General features: G+C 43.0%; 1 protein-coding gene across 5 annotated transcripts in view; it reads left to right on the top strand.

The window, feature by feature from the left end:
• The window catches only part of Hivep1 (HIVEP zinc finger 1), a 136,285-nt gene that overhangs the window by 22,613 nt on the left and 100,091 nt on the right, over positions 1-13,581 (top strand). The gene's annotated exons all lie outside the window — the stretch shown is intronic.

The following is a 13,581-nucleotide window of genomic DNA, read 5'->3' as shown; positions in this document are numbered from 1 at the left end:
AAATCTGTACTCATGATACCAGTATTAGCCCACTGAGAACTTTAAATACGAGTTGTTACTGAAAGAATGGTTGAATTGGAGAAAAAGGAAAAAGGAGTACTTGGAGTTTGAGTTGTGGGTTTGAAAGCAAATGCTAGCTCTTCAGTTTAATAAGCTTTGTGGACAGCACAGTGCTGTTCTCTTTCACGGAGTCTTAAGCTGGGTGATAAATCAGCCTTGTAGGTTATTTCGGAGATTACCACCCAGCACATAGTAGGTCCAGGCAGTCCTTGGACTCCTTAGGAGATTGATTCTAGGACTGTACAGATCAAAGTCTGAATGCTCCAGTTCCTCGCAAGAAATGTAGTGTTTCTACGACCCACATCTAACCTCTGATAAATTTGAAGTCGTCTGCAGATGGACTAGTGTTCCACACAATGTAGGTGTAACTAGCTGTCATGCATATTGCTCAGGGAGTAGTGAGGGGCAAAAAGGGCCATGAGGACTCAGTAGTTTCAGAGTGTTCGGTAGTTTCTGTCCCCCTTACCCCCGCCCAAGTATTTTCGGTCTGCTTATGTTTGAATCTGTGGATGCAGAAACTATAGGCATAGAGGGCCAGCCCTATGTGATGAGGGTTAGCATAGCCTTGTGGCCAGCTTATGGTTGTGTAGGTAGTTTTGGTGAAGTTTCACTATCAGATTTATCTTCTCGATTTTGCCTGGCCTTGCTTCTCTCCCTTTATTTTATTTTTAAAATTTTGTTTTTATTTAATTATTTTTATCTTTGTATATGTATGTGTGTCTGTCTGTCTGTCTGTCTGTCTGTGTTGTTCAGGAGTTGTCACTTACCTTCTCCTCCAGGGATCCAGTGATGAGGTATCAGGTGGTCAAACTTGGCAGCAAGGGTCTTTACTTACTGAGCCATCTTATTGCCCCACCCCCTTCCCCCTCAATGCAATAATTTTGTCTTTCATACACGTACACAGAGCACACAGTTTTTGTTAGAGTATGGTTTACTTTAGTGCCCTTTCTACACATTGAAGAATTCCTAGTATCCGTGGTGAATTTTTCTGATATCTCTATGTCATAGTCACATAGGAGTTGACAGTTTTATGTGAATGCAGTCTTGGTGATGGTGAGCCAGCTCATGTAACATGGCTGTCCTGGGAAGGGCTGGACTGGGGAAATGGAATTTGTAGTTGGGCATTCTCAGGCCGTCTGTGGAAGGAAGAAAACAGAGGCTGGGAGCAGGGTTGTCGAGAGTTCACCACAGGCCTGTCCTATGATATGTGGTTACTGTGGAGGAACTATAGCTCACTGACTCTGGCTCTTATGTCATCTTCGCTTTTAGGAGGACAGGATGGGCCTTGGTGTGTCCCGGCCCCGCTCTTAGCAATTCGATTCTTAGGACTGAGCAGAATGTAGTTGGTCTCAGTGTTGGGCAAACCCTGGCAGGACTTACCATGTCCAGGCTATTTTATAATGCTTTTTAGTACATGTTTGCCATCGAGTTTCTAGGCACTACCTCTTCCTGGGGAGCCTTTGATTTACCCTAAAGAACGTGTTTGTTGCGTAGTGTATCAGTGCTGTTCTCGGAAATCTAGTCCTTGGGCAGGTGCATGTTTTACAGTGTAGACATTGAGAGTCAGTGTTCAGAGCTCTTTCATCTTCAAGGGAAACCAGAAGTCCTGGCTGCAGGAAGAGGATGGTACTGGCCACACTTGGGCTTGTATGCCACCTAGATAGGGTCAGCTTACCAGTGCACATCTGCCAGTCCGATTCAAGCTGTAGTTAAGTATGGATCTCATGGGTGCTAAATGGTCTTTTAGCACCTACATTTAATAGAGCAGTGTAGAGTTGTGTGTGTGTGTTGGTCTGGATCTCATTAAACACTGATGTCAGTGTGTCATTTGAGATGGTTTATAACAGGGATTAAATTTTTTTCCTAAGACTTTAAAAAAATTTCTGATGATGTCATCTGTGAAAAAAATTAAGAGACTTTATTATATGAAGTGGAAGTTTCAACTTTGCATTCATACTGATTGGCTGTTTTTCTTATTTGATCACAATGTTGGATAAATAGTCTATAAGACCCTCCCTGTGCCTGCCAAGAGCTCTGGAGGGCACCAGAGTGTCCTTGACATGAACTGAGGCCTCAGTGCCCTGCAGTTCAGTAAGAAGGATAAGACAAGCTCCGAGTTATACAAGCTGCACTGATTGCTAATTGCTCTGTTCGGGCAAGGCTGCTAGCAGAGCGGTGACAGGCTACACATTTGCCTGAGGAGGTCACTCCCAACTCCAAACATTCTTCAGTTTTTATGTCCATATTAACCCGTTCTCCAAGTCCGAATCCCCAGTGCCTGTGTGTAGAATTTTCCTTCATTTGTGGATGTTCCCAAAAGCAGGAAAGCAGAATTCAGGGAGTGAGGTGTGTGGCTAAGGAGAACAGTATGGTGCAAGTTAGGCTGGAGCTGAGAACATATTACACATGAGAGAAATACCATTTGTGGGGATCACACACTAAGTATATGAAGAGCTACTGACAATGTCATGGATGTGAATATCATTATTATTCTTATAGAAAATATGTATGTATGTCAGGACTTGTACCTATTAAGGGTCATTTGAGTTTAATCTATGAACATGAAAACTGCTCATTATATTATTTTTATTTTTACTTATTTTTTGAGACAGGACCTCACCGTGTAGACCTGGCTGATCTTGAACTCACAGAGGTCTGCCTGCTTCTGTTTTGCCTTCCTGGTGATGAGATTAAAAGTAATTGGAGTTTATCTTTTCAGTAAAATAACAGGCTAATTGATACAAAAATAGCCTAGTTCAGTCTCTAGGACCCTGCGAGTAGCACTTCTGTGAGTGAAGACCAGGTAACCTTTAAGAGCGACTTGCTCTTCTGGTTTATGGGGTGACTGGCACAGAAAGTATCTGCAACCCTACTTTTCTGTTTTTAATGAGACACAGAGAGTGGTTCAGAGAGACCAGGTCCCATTAGCAGGTACATCCAGGCACACCGCATTTCAGCAAACGGTCATCCATGGACTCTTTTGCTTGGCATGTATCCCTTGGCCTGTGCCAATACAGCCAGTTGGTGGTTTCCAGAATCTTCTAAAGTGACTCTTTCCTTCTAACATTTGCAATTTCAGAATGAGTCTTAATCCTACATAAATACTTATACACAGTGCAGGAGCTTTTGCAAATCATGCTGAGCTTTAGCCGAGTGGGTGTTTGGAAAAAGGAAGCTCAGCCCACCCTGCAAGGCGAAGATCTGCAGAAAAGCAAAACAGAGTTGGGCAGTGTAGATCATCACGGACCTCTGCGGAGAGCATGTCCTCAGGCTCGGAGACTTAGAACTTGGCAATAGAAAGCACAGGGGATACAAAAATAGAAGATCTACGTTTTCAGTTGATAGATGAAGTTAGTATTAAAATGTAGCTTATTCTGTTACATTAGTTAATTGCAAACTAGCTGTAAAGTAACATAAATAATGAAATTTAATCTCTGTAATAAAAAGTAGAGATGAGAATAGCGTGAAGATAATTTTTACTTTCCAAAATGTTTGCTATTTTTCAAAGATTACTTTTATTTTATGGGAATGTTATCTGCTTGAATATGTGTGCACCAAGCAGTGCCCATGGAGGCAGAAGAAGTGTGGGATTCCCTGGCACTGAATTTAAGGATGGTTGTGAGACACCATGTGGGTGCTGGAAACTTAATCTGGTCCTCTGCAAGAGCATCCAGTACTCTAACCACTGGGCTATCTCATCAGCCCTGGCTTTGATAGTTTAAGAATTAAAGTTTGTGCCGCTGAGATTGTATGGAGTAGATATGTTCCTTTGTGGTGGTGTGAGTTTAAAGGGTTATATTTCTTGAAATATAAAGGTTCTACTTCATGAAATTTATCCTAAACTGAAGCTAAAACATGATTACCTTGAGATTTCCGTTTCAGGGTTATTGTAATGGTCAGCACTTGTGATGATTTAAGCGCCCATTAATGTAGAAAAGGACATAATCCTGTATGCTAGCCGACATACACATGAGAACTTTGAAAAGACTGTGGAGACAGGAAAAATGTCTTCCAGGTTCCTGCTAGGGTGGACCATTAAGATTGGCTAGCTGCTTTTCTAGTGTCCAGAATCCCAAAGTCTTCTGCAATTGTCCTACAAATAAACAGCTCAGGTCTGTCGCACCAACAGCCTGCTCCTTGCTGCCAACTTGTGCCCTGGTTTCCTGCTGCAGTAATAACACATCACATCCAAGGCAGCTGTGAGATGGAAGGCTTACTGTGAGCTGTGGTTTCCAAGGAGTGAGCATCTGTCCCCGTTGCCAGGCATGGTCGCAGGAGCAGCTGAGAACTCACATCTTAAAATGCAGATGGGATGTGGAGAGAGAAAATGTGCAAATGATGCCAGTCCCTAAGCTTTATAATAACTGACCTCCAGTGACATACTTCCTCCAGGAAAGCCACACCTCCTAAGCCTCCCCAAATAGGGCCACCAACTGAGGACCAAGCATGCAAATACCAGAGACTATGGGATACATTCCATTTTAACCATTTGACTTTTAACATTTGACATATTTAAAAACAACCAGGTAATACAAATTACACACTTGTATGATCTTCATGGGAATCCCGTTAGAGTGGCAACAGTGTGTAGCTTTTAGCTTGTTTCAGAAACTAGTTGAACATTTGCCGGGTGACAAATGGTTGGTCAGGCTGACTCTATACTCTGTCTCAGGCCATGTACAGAATTCCATATACAGAGCTCCATAGACAACCTCATAAGGGCATGCGTGCATGCCTGCATGCATGCACGCACACACGCACACACATGGCTGTACAGTTCGATGGAGCTTCTTTCTCTAGCAGCTTGCTTGGGCCTGGGACTTGACAACAGACTCTGGGCATCTGGGTAGATGTAGCAGCGCAGACAGGCAGTGATGTGTGACTCACCGAAGGGGAGTTAGAGGGACCATGAGGTCCAGGTTGTGGAGGTTGGGGAATTACAGAGACCTGGGGTGCATTTAGCAGTGAGGAGCAGTAGGGGGCACGGAATAGGTGACCAGGGCTGACTGGGTTATGCAGCGGGATGGGAGGAGGCAATCTCTTCATGAAGCTCTTTCATCTTTCAGAGCGCGACCTGTGCCATTTATCTCGTCAGAAAGGCCCTGCTCTGATTGTCGAGCATCTTGGGTTGTCTGAGTTAATAAACAAGAGGTGCAGAATCTGCCAGTGTTTGTTTGCATCGGTTTCTTATGTTCTCACTATTGTGGTCACCCATAACGATCAATGAATGTTTTTGTCAGACTGTGGAGTGAATTAATGTCAAAAGTTAAAAATTTCTAACTCTTAATCCATGAAACCATACTACTTTGTACAGTTCATTGTGACGCCGAAGGTTATGCTCAATATAAACACATTTGAGCAAAATACTGGTTGGTCATTTTGGTTGGTAAACACATTTGACTGTTAGAGAAAGAGTTTAGAGTCCAAATGGCTGCGAGAAGTGTTTCGCTTTTTTGCTTTTAAACGTTCTTGATGTGAAGAATGAAATCTACATGATAAATTCTGCTTATTACTTTTCTTCTGAAAAGTGTCCTGGGTGAGGTGCTTAGGGAACATGGCGGTGTCAGGGACCATGATGGTGACTGGTAGATAATTCCTGCCGTGAAGAATACAGGCACATTTCTCACTGACTGTAACGTGCTGTCTGTTGATAGCTTTCCTGGTGACAGCCCTAGTGCTGGCAGCTCGGCTAGGGCTTATTTAAGCTTTCATAAGAAAGCTCACGCAGGCCCATTTCTCAAATGCGCTTTTTAATATCTGAGAACTGTGTTTTGGTGTAATTGCTCTCCTTTTTTATCCTGTATGCTTTATGCATTTACAAACAGCCTGGAAAGGGCCATGGGTTTTATAGATGGCAAAGGCGTAAAGCATGCAGAAAGAGTGAAGCTTTTCCATCATGGATGCTCAGCACCAGCAAGGACAGAGATGAACCATGGGTGCTGTCCCCTGCTTCTGCTGGGTTCTGTGGAGGTGACATTTCCGCTCTGAGAGTCATTGTTGATATTTTCAAATGATAGTTGATGTAGCCACCTCAGGCCCACGATGAAGAATGAACTAGACATCCTGTGAAGTCCCCCTAGCAGGGCGTCTGTCGAAAGAGATCACCATTGCCTCTTGGTCCTAACATACATGAGAAGCTGGCTGTAAGCTCCTGGAGACTTCCTGACCATTTCTCACGTGTTTATCTACACTCACAGTGTCTGTTTTGATTTCAGCTAAAAAGAAAAATCAGCTATAATTTCAAAATGCAGGACTGCCCTTCTGTAGCTGGGAAGCTTGGCCAGCTAGGCTGCGGGAAGGAGCCTTGGGCTTTTGCCCGTGTTCCCTCTGGCACCCCTTGTGGTCAGAGGCACAGAACCCCATTTGGGTAAATGCGTACAAGCGCCAGTGGAGCAGCCTCATCCAAGATGCTTGGGACTAGAGTGTTTCACACCCCAGCTCCCCTGGACTCTGGAGCATGGCTAACCTTTACCATGTGCGTCCCTCACCAGTGCCAGCCTGGAACTGTGCTTTACCGCTCTGCCTTTTTTTTTTTTTTTTTTTTTTTTGAAATTCTGTCTTTTCTTTACCAGTTTCTTTCATTAAATATTTGCCAGTCTCCTTAGGTAGAAACCATAGCTTTTTATAAACCAAAGGTCATGACCTAAAGTGAAAAAAAGCAATTTACTTAATTGTCATGGATCACTGCTTATGTGGACACTGTCTTTGTAAGTAAGCCTCCCCGTGGGGTTAGGTTATGAGTCCTGCTTTAGTTTTGATAAAAGTGAAATTCGTTCATTTTCCAGTCATTCTCCTCTGACAGACTTCATGTCCTGTGACTTCTTAGGCCTCATGCCAAGTTGGCTGAGTAACGTAGGATGGGCTGGTTTGTAGTATGGGCAGGGCTATACTGGCAGAGGTTTATAATAAAGAAGCTGGTTGACTTGGGTTCTGCTGGTTGGAGAGGAGGGGAGAGAGCTTGACTTGACTGTCTGTGGAGCTCAACCAGTGGTGGATGCCCTGGCTGTGAGGAGAGACTCTTATTGCTGGCAGGCATGGGGATTGAGCCACAGGTCAGATAAATGTTTTCTATTACTGGGCCTTGAGGCTGTGTTATTTGTTTGTGTGCATGTGTGTGTATGTGCGTATGTGCACGTGTGTGCATGTGTATATGTACATGTGTGTTCATGTGTGCCCATGTGCATGTGTATGTGTACATTTGTGTGCACGTGTGCGTCCGTGCATGCGTACATGTATACCTGCCTTCAGAAGGGAATGGTCCTTCCATCAGAGCCTTCAAAGACCTTTGATCTAGAGGCACTTGGCCTCGCCGTTTGAAGAAACTGCTGTGTTTGGGGCTTTGCATTTCTGTGAGGAAGTGCAGATCTGTTGGTGTTCACTGAAGCAAAACTTTCTTGAAGAATAAGAAAAAATTTATGTTCTCTGTTTTAGACACAAAACTGTGAAGAATTGTTGATGTGGTTCTTGATTTCGTTCTGAGGTTTATAAAGAAATGTGGATTATATGTATATTAAAATATGTTTACCTAAATATAGTAAATCATTTATTGGTTTCGGGGCTTTTGAAACTACTCTCTCTGTAGGAAAGCGAGGAAAGCAGAGTTGGTAGATCAATGCTGCTTCTTTCATACGTGTTGTAGCAGCTTGTACTCAGACAGCAGCCCCAAACATCCACCAGCAGGAGGATGGGTCAATAAATTGATACATGATTTATATACTGTATGATTATACAAAGGGTACAGTTTAGGGGGAAAAGGCAAAGTTCTGCTGTACAATACAGCTTGGATGCCTTGTGAGGGAATTGTGGTGTCCAGAGGCAGCCGGATACAGACTGCTGAGATACAGAATGAATAAGTGATTACTGTGTGAAACACAGTGGATAGACTTGACTAACAAAACTGACGTGGAGGACTGTGCACTTTGATTCCATGTACATATAGGTCAGAAAGAATCTAACAGTGATGATGCTTGGGGATGATGCTTGAGTAGCAAAGCGATTTAAAAAGCCAGGACATGATTTCTGTAAAATCAGGAGGTGGTCATCTGGGAGCATGAAGACCAGTGATTACAGCAGGCAGAAGATGAGCTTGGGGAGCCAGTGTACTCCTGTGTCTATCAAGGTGGGGCCACACAGACGGCTTGGCTAAAATTAAAGAGCTCTATGTGTTTACATGTACATTTATTCCTATGTGTAGTATTGCACAACAGAAAGGCTTGATAGAATACTATAGTGTAGTTATTTTTCCATGCCAGACATGATAAAGTATTTATAAAGAAAAACCAGCTAGAAAGCTGGCAGTCAAGTCTGTAAGATGCACTTTGAAACCTTTAGCAGAAGGTGGAAGTGCCCTCTCCTCTTTGAAGTCTAAGGTTCTTACGTTATTTCTTTTTCATACACATTTAAAGAGTTATTAGCTCGCTGGGCAGTGGTGGCATGTGCCTTTAATATCAGCGCTTGGGAGGCAGAGGCAGGCAGATCTCTGTGAGTTCAAGGCCAGTCTGGTCTAGGGAGCAAGTTCCAGGACAGACCCCAAAGCTACAGAGAAACCCTGTCTTGAAAAACAAAACAAATACAAAATGTTAGTTCTTTGACAATTTCATGCATGTATATAATACTCTGATTACTCCCCCAATCCTGTTATTTCTGTCATCCCAATAATGCCTTATTCTCTACCACACTTTTCTTTCCCAGATTCATATCTTTTCTTATTTTTTTTTCAGTTTTTGTATTAGTTTTTCATGTTTTGAGAACTTGATACCATGTATATATAACATCCTATCTTTCATTCCTCAATTTCTCCCCTTCAGTTCTCTCCAAGTCCCTCCAACACTGCCTCCCCAGCTTTATGTCCTCTTTTCTTTTGTGACAATCCACTAAGTGCCGCTATTGCTGTCCACTTTTGTGTATTGGGGGGGGGGCACTCATTGGGCCTTGAGAAATCTACCAGTGGTGATAGAAAAAATAATGATTTTTCCCTTCCCCAGCAGCTCCTAGCTGCCAATAGCTTGCAGTAAGAAACAGGCTTGGAGAACAACTTCTCCATCTAGGCAGGAATTTTGGCTGGCTTGACTCTAGTCTTATGCAGGTACTTATGACTGGTGTGAGCTGTGACCCATTTAGTTTAACTAGAGCCATATGTATGACCATTGGATTGAGGATAATCCACTGCAGCCTGGAGCAGTCCTGTGGGTACATGTCTGAAAGTGGTGACTCCCCTTTTCCCTCAATCTTTTCTAAAAAGATTAAATAATACTAAATAGTTTATCAGTGAGGGATGGAACTCCCTGAGCCATGGCGTATTTGGATACTGGCGTCAAACCCTGGGCTTCTCACTTTCTAGGCATGTGCTATACCACTGAGCCAACCCCAGCCCCCTTGCCTGGCTTTTGCACCCCTGTTCTCCTGCAGGCACCTGCAGTTGTTATGACTTCGTGATTTCAACCCTCGTGCTAACCCAGAATGCATTTCATGGCCCTCCTTATCTCCCAGATCTTAAGTTTTTTTCTACCCCCCCCCATGTGTTCCTTAAGTCTTAGAGGAGATGATATAAATGTCTTCTTAGGACAGAGTGAGCATTCATTCGTCATTTAGTTTTGGTATCTCATCCATGAGTCTCTGCATTTACATCTGTCCACAGAAAACACAGCCCAAATATTTTTCATTTTTAATAATTGTTTTAAATTTAAACTTTATTTTTCTGTATGGATCTTTTGTCCACATGCATGTCTGTTTGTGTACCATGTGTATGCCTGGTGCCTGAGGATCCTGGAAGAGAGCGTCAGATCCCCTGGAACTAGGGTTACAAATGATTGTGAGCTGCCATGTGGGTGCTGGGAATCAAACCTAGGTCCTATGGAAGAGCAATTGGTGCTCCAAACCATTACCTGCCTGTCCTGAGTGCTGGGATCACAGGCACTAGCCACTAGTTTAGGGTGTGTTATTCTCTTACTGGAGCGAAAAACACCGGTTTTTATAACTTTTCTTAATGCAGAAAACGCAAGTGGTTTTCAACCTTGGAAAAGTCATGTCATAACATTTTTACTGTCTTGGGATGTGACTTTTGGAACAAGAGCATTGCTGTGATTAGCTAACAGGAGCGAACGCTGCTCAAGGAACAGCTTCTGGCAGCTTTCTCAGTTCCCACTGCGTCCTAACAACTTAGTGTCAGGTCCTTGGTCGTGGAGTGCATTTCATGGCCAGGACAGAGAGTATTTCGAGCTCAGGCATCTTTAAGGATAGTCTTGGTAGCCTCTCCTCTCCTCTCCTCTCCTCTCCTCTCCTCTCCTCTCCTCTCCTCTCCTCTCCTCTCCTCTCCTCTCCTCTCCTCTCCTCTCCCCCCCCCTTTCGTTTGGAAGTGCTTTGAAAGTATTGGAGTACAGTGGCCAAGTTTAGTTATCTGTTAACCATTAGCAGCGTCACTTCAGGAATCTGTTGCTTAATTCGTGCTTTGTGCTGGAATGTATCTCTGTGTACTACACAGCCCGTGGAGGCTGGATGAGGCCTTCAGTCAGAGCACCCCAAAGGGGCTAAAAAATTGAATTTCTGCCTTACTGAGAAGAATTAAATACTGAAGAATCCCCTTTTGTTGTGCAGGATTGTGATGTGGGATTCCTCTCTGTATGCTGTGAATATGTTTTATTACCATTGGTTAATAAAGAAGCTGCTTTGGCCTGTGGCAGGACAGATTAGAGCTAGGTGGGAAAACTGAACTGAATGCAGGAGAAAAAAGGCAGAATTAGGCAGGTGTCATGAAGCTACTGAAGGAGAAGTACAACAGAGCCTTATCGGTAGGCCACAGCCTCATGGCAATACACAGATGAATAGAAATGGGTTAATTTAAGATGTAAGGGCTAGCTAGGAATACACCTGAGCCATTGGCTAAACAATGTTATAATTAATATAATAATTTTGTGTGATTTTTTTTTTGGGGGGGAGAGTCTGGATGACCAGAAATGAAAGTTCAGTCCCTCTTTACAGGATTGTCTTTGGACAGATCAGAGAAATAGGTAATATGTTTGAAGAGGTAGGGTTTTTTTTGTTTGTTTGTTTGTTTGTTCATTTGTAGGATGCTATTTTCCTTGTGGAAGAATCGTGGCGCAAGCTCTGCTGGCTTTGGACCTTTTCTCCATATGCTGCTGTCCTATGATAAAGTGAACGGCTGTTTCCTGCTTCCAGAGCATGGCCACCAAGCTGTCTAGAGAGATGCCAGCAAGGGGGGATTTCCTGCCTCCCAGGCCCACGCGCCCCCCAAACAGTTTCCTTTGGAGAGAAGTTTCTTTGGTCACCGTTAGACAGAAGTGATGACGGCTTGGATTTTCTGTTCCAGCTGTGCATTCTGTGGACTTGCCTGAAAGAGGGAACCACAGCAGAGTTATGGGATCAATAAAGCATGAATCGCGTTCAGCAAAACCATGCAAACATAGCAAGACTGTGCTTTCTTTCTCTCGGTTTCATGGGAACAGAGTAGAGTAGAATGTGGCATTCAAGTAGCTTCTAGTCAGTTTCTTCAGGTGATGTTTCAGCAACGCGAACTCAGGGCTTGGCTCTCGAAAGGGGCGGGCTGAGGGACAGCCCCTTAAAGAGGCAGAAAAGGGATTTTTATTTCAATTACCTGGAAAAAGCATCCAGTTGAGAGGCCATAGATATGAGGTCTGTCCTCCCCTGGTGTTCCCTGCACTGCAGATGGCAGCTCCATCTTCTGTGTCTTTGTTTTTAGAAAGCTAAGGATCTAGAGAGAACGCAGATTGCTAATTGCTATTTTGCGCAAGGATGGCCTGCCGTGTAATTACCCTTTCCTTTGTCTCATGCTAGACCTTGGTGTGGCTTTGCTACAGCTCTATACGTACATGCATGTATAGGTAGTAGGTATAGGAATTTGTATTACAAATATACCTGGTTTGTTCATCTGTTTCCTTGGTAGAACAAAATAATTATTTTTTAAAATTGCCTCTGTAGTAATAATTTTGATATAGTATTCTATTTATTCATCTTTTATGTGTGCATGTATATAGTATGTATATAGTATGTATGCATATATAGTATATATGCGCATGCATGGGAAGGACAGAGGGCAGCCTTATGTTCTTGGGTGTCATTCCTTGGCATTGTCTATTGGATTTTGTCTGTTTTATGTGCTTTATGAGGTAGATTCTCTTGCTGGTCTAGAACTTGGCTGGCCACCGAGCCCCACTGGTTAGACTCTCTCCTCTTTCTTGTGCTGGGCTTGCAAATGTGGGTTTCCTTATCTGACTGTCCCGTTATGTGGATCCTAGAATAGAACTCAGGCCCTCATGTTTGAATGGCAGGCCCTTCACCTGAGTTGTCTTCCCACTCTGTTTATTCATATTCTTATGATTTTTAAGAATCAACAGAATATGCTTTACTCAAGCTTCCATCATACAGTTGCCAAGATTATATCTTGAGCCATAGAATAAAGCAAAACAAATTTAAAAGTATTTGAAGTAAATGTCTGGAAATACTTAATTTGACCAGAAAACTGTCCCTCAAACTAAAATTCAATAAAAGAAAGGCAATATAAGTTTACATAAAGATATGTATAATAGCTACATTCTACTGTACAATTCACTAAACAAATAAAATATTTCAAGTAAAATAAAAATAAAATCCAGAAAGTAAGAATACAACGTATTTTAGCACGATACGTGACAAAGCAGAGCTGATGGGAAACTAAGTTAGTTAAGTCTTGCTCCTTTATGTGAGGGAGTAACACTGGAAAAGTGTTACTACTATTTCAGATGTTTGATAGACTTCTTTAAAGAAACTTTCAGGACTCGGAAAGTGCTCTCTACAGCACCTCACTTAGGAGTCTAATTTATTTAATGTTAGAAGATTCTTTAGTGCACTTAAATTAGTTGATTTAAAAAGTCAACATGTGCCTTTTACATGGTGCCATACATAAAGACAAATCCCAGCCTATCGTAAACACTGTATACATTCTTTTTATCCTCCCACCATCTCCCTGGTCTCATGCCCTCCCCCATCACCTTCCTACCTGCCACCTTCTGTGAATACACATAAGCCTTTATTTTAACAGAACAGGGTCTTCACATTGTACTTACTGAGGCAAACGCGCCCAGACTGTTAGTTTTAGGAAACATAACTCCCTGGCCCCTTCCCTCCCTCCCAGTTGTTTTCCTGTATGTGTATTCATGTGTGTGAGTGAGTGCAGGCATGCAATGACATGATGTGGAGGTCACAGGACTTTGGGTGTCACCCCTCGCCTACCTTGTTGACACAGAGCCTTTCTGACATTCAATGCTGCATATGCCAGGCCAACTTGGCCTACAAACTTCAGGGATTCTTCTGTGCCTACCTCCCATCTCAGTATAGGACCACTGGGATTAAAGTGCACATTAACACATCTGGCTTCTACATTGGCTCTGGGGATTTGCGCTCAGGTCTTCACACATGCGTGGCAAGCAATTTACTCTCTGAGCCATCTCCCTAATCCATAACTAGCTTTTTGTTTGTTTGTTTGTTTTCCGTTTTTTATTCTTTGAG

Source organism: Alexandromys fortis, unplaced genomic scaffold (assembly GCF_014885135.2).
Source record: "Alexandromys fortis isolate MF-2015 unplaced genomic scaffold, M_Fortis_MF-2015_v1.1 scaffold_5, whole genome shotgun sequence".
Classification (NCBI taxonomy): domain Eukaryota; kingdom Metazoa; phylum Chordata; class Mammalia; order Rodentia; family Cricetidae; genus Alexandromys; species Alexandromys fortis.
This window is presented reverse-complemented; position numbering and strand designations above follow the sequence as displayed.